The sequence below is a fragment of the Ctenopharyngodon idella genome, chromosome 19 (assembly GCF_019924925.1).
Source record: "Ctenopharyngodon idella isolate HZGC_01 chromosome 19, HZGC01, whole genome shotgun sequence".
Classification (NCBI taxonomy): domain Eukaryota; kingdom Metazoa; phylum Chordata; class Actinopteri; order Cypriniformes; family Xenocyprididae; genus Ctenopharyngodon; species Ctenopharyngodon idella.
In genome coordinates this window covers 27,462,111-27,465,810 of record NC_067238.1, presented here as the reverse complement: position 1 = coordinate 27,465,810, position 3,700 = coordinate 27,462,111, and the positions used below count along the sequence as shown (strand labels likewise).

Below are 3,700 nucleotides of genomic sequence, written 5' to 3'. Positions count from 1 at the left end.
TCCAATGCGCGCATCCATTAACCCTTTGCCATTCCTGTTTCCTCGTCCCGCTCTTCCTCACACAATGAGCCGACATCAAATTTACATCACAAGGCCCCTGTAGACTATTAAAACGGCATTTAACCTCTTTCAAGAGCTAGTGAGCTGCCTCACTACATCCTGCCTACATAGGCAGCATACTAGATGAAATGGAATCTCATAAGTGGCTGATTTGGAACAATCTACAGAAGCAGCATGTCAGACGAGTAACTCAATATATCATACATTTATTAACCATTTCAGTTGTATTCTGAATCTTGGTGATTCTATGGGCCATATGCAAGAGACTGTCCATGAATTTTCTTGGCAATGATATTTTTAGGTTGTCAGGTCTTTCCCCAACCTTCCCCATTACATGGGACTCATATTTATGCTGTTGACGTAGTGAACGCAGTGCAGCACTTCTGTTTACATCCAAACGCCGGCTCAGTATTGGCCAACACTGTTAACATGAGCAGCACGACGCATGCGTGTGATGCTGACGCAGGAAGTCTGCATAAAGGAGTCTGTGTTCTGACGTAAACACGGAAGCGCTGCACCGCGTTCACTACGTCAACAGTGTAGGAGACTGACATGGGAGAGAAGAAATTGTTGAATAAAGTCGTTATTTTCGTTTTGTTTTTGCACACAAAAAGTATTCTCGTCGCTTCACAATATTAAGGTTGAACCACTGTAGTCACATGGACTATTTTAACGATGTGTTTAATATCTATCTGGACCTCAAGGTGCAATGACATTGCTGCCAATGTGTGGTTCAGAAACCCTTGGATTTCATCAAAAATATCTTAATTTGTGTTCCGAAGATGAACAAAGCTCTTACTGGTTTGGAATGACAATTAATGACAGAAATTTCATTTTTGGGTGAACTAAACCCTTAATTTACAGCTGTAAAATTTCTTGCCGCTAATCAACCTTTAGGCTCTGACCCTCTTTATTTCTGCTTCTGTTTCACTATTTCCAGTGGATACATTTCCAGACAGGCATCCCGCAGTCACACAGTATAGAGATAAATGAATAACATTAATCAAGATGATGATATAAGTGATGATGATAGGTTCGATGTGAGACAGTGTGAGAGGAACAAGCTGTCAAGCTAAATGTGGATCCATATCAAGCCTTACCTTAAAGTCTTCTATTTAAATACACAGATTAACCGTGTCATTTAGCACAGCTGCCAAAAATGGCTGTAGTTTGTGCATAGCCACCTACACCGCACGGGTTCAAGCAACCGCTGCAAGTGTTGGATGTTGATCAATGTGCGAAACAGGGAGGGAAAGTAAAAACAGATGGTGAAAGGCCACTGCCATTCCTCTTCTCTGACTGCCAGTATCAGTATCCTCTCAGCGCTCTGCTAAATTAAAACAACCACCATCCCATTGATTCCATCTCTGACAAGAGCCATTCATCATGAAGAGAAGAGAAGAGAAGAGAAGAGAAGAGAAGAGAAGAGAAGAGAAGAGAAGAGAAGAGAAGAGAAGAGAAGAGAGCGAGCAAAGCGTAAGTCAAGAAATAGGCGAAAGATCGCCCAGAGACACTGATATAGAGACAACATTTCGGTGTGAAAGAGTAAAAAAGAAGGGACAGAAATTTGATTATCGCTGCGATTGAACAGGGCTGTTGTTTTCTGCTCCTCTTCTTTCCCATCCTTTCTCCCTCTCAGAACGGCTGATGTGGGGCTCCCGTGGGAAAGGAGGCATTTGAGCTGATTGCCTGGCTAATGACTGACTGATTCGCTCCAATCACACGGCCCCGCAGCCACATTCTTTGATTGGACACAATCAAGTCAAATGGACCAGTGCAGTATTCCAGAGCTCTGAATCCATCATTATATTTCAGCAAGCTACCCAGGAGAATAACCACCCACCTATTAGGAGCGGGAGGCTCAACCGATCTTATGATTCGATTTCGATTCTTGCGTGCATGGTTTTATTTTAAAACGATTCTAGATTCAAAATGATTCAATTTTAAGTTAACCCTGATGTATTCTGTGGTACCATGATGGTAGTTGGCTGCAGGTGGAATTAGGGGATGGGGCATTAGGGGGTGGAGCATTCCGTCGTACTGTCGAAATCAGATGGTGGACCTGCACCTAGACAGATACGACAACAACACAGCCCTGAATCCCCTGCGAAGGCCTTGTCAATATGAGTACAGATCCTCAACAAAAGGCACAAGAACCAGACAAGTCCTGCGCACAGACCTATGACCAGCTTCATCTCCATACTGGAGTGATGAATCTGATCTTCAAGCAAAAGGAACTGGATGAAATGCTACCGATCGACAATCTGATTTCTGATTTCATTTGTGATGCAGCCTGTGTTCGTCCACTGGCCAGGGGAGAACTGGCCTCCTGACTGAGCCTGGTTTCTCCCAAGATTTTTTTCTCCATTGTGTCACCTGATGGAGTTTGGGTTCCTTGCCACTGTCAACTCTGGCTTGCTTTGGGGACACTTAATATTCAACAATATTATTAATTTGATTGCACTGACACTGTTGGATGACATCACTTTTTCTGCAGAACTGCTTTATAGATGAAATGAACTAATTTAATAATTGATGATCTTCACAACAGAACAGAATCACTGAACTGACTTCAGCTGAACAATGATACTATTGTCTTTTAGAGCTGCTGTACAGCTGAAATAAACTCTATTTGCATAATTGATTCATTTTCCTGTTATCACTGTAAAGCTGCTTTGAAAATCTGTATTGTATAAAGCACTATATAAATAAAGGTGACTTGACATTTGATTGGACAAAAATCTCTGTAGTGCAGGATGAGTCGTCAATATTTTCGATCCATTTTTCTGGAAGAGAAAGTACATTTTAAATGCATTTATCTGCTAAAAACTTAATTTGGTAAACTTCTAGAAGTGCACAAGCATATACAGTACACATATAGTTCAAAAGTTGGGGGTCGAAAATATTTTTTTAATGTTTTTAAAAAGTCTCTTCTGCAATGAACAAAAATATTTTCAAGTAATATTCAGTAATATTTTCAAAATGTAGTATTACAATTTAAATAATCTTTTAATATTTATTTATGTGATGGAAAAGCTGTATTGCATCATTACTCTAGTCTTCATTGTCACATGACCCTACAGAAATTCTGATTTTGTGCTCAGGAAACATTTCTTATTATTATCAATGTTAAAACCAGTTGTGCTGCTTAATATTTTTGTGGAAACCGCGATACATTTTTTCTTTCAGGTTATTTGAAGGAAAAAAAAAGTTCAAAAGAACAGCATTTATTTAAAACAGAAATCTTTTGTAACATTATAAATGCCTTTACTGTCGCTTTTAATCAATTTAATGCATCCTTGCTGAATAAAAATTAATTTCTTTCAAAAAAAATCTTACTGACCCCAAACTTTTGAATGGTAGTTTAGATGACCTCAAAGCTAATAGACTTGAACTAAAAGCCACAAAACTCTAATTTGGATTTAATAGAGCCTTTAAATGGACATTTAATTGTATTTAATCATTCATAATAAAAGAATGGACATTTATAAACTATGCTTGTATGAACACAGAATACACACTCAGGCAATTGCATGTGCCACACACAGATCATCATTATTACTCACACACACATTAAAACAGTGTGTCTTAGGAAAATAGCTTACAAAGGACAGAGCCCTTAAAGGCTGATCCAGAAGAA

General features: G+C 39.2%; 1 long non-coding RNA gene across 1 annotated transcript; it reads left to right on the top strand.

Moving 5' to 3' along the window:
- The first annotated feature begins 1,031 nt into the window (after window positions 1-1,031).
- Window positions 1,032-2,801, top strand: LOC127501375 (uncharacterized). Its single transcript, XR_007926589.1, has 2 exons — window positions 1,032-1,536; window positions 1,700-2,801. It is a non-coding gene; the product is annotated as an uncharacterized LOC127501375 (long non-coding RNA).
- The last annotated feature ends 899 nt before the right edge of the window (window positions 2,802-3,700 follow it).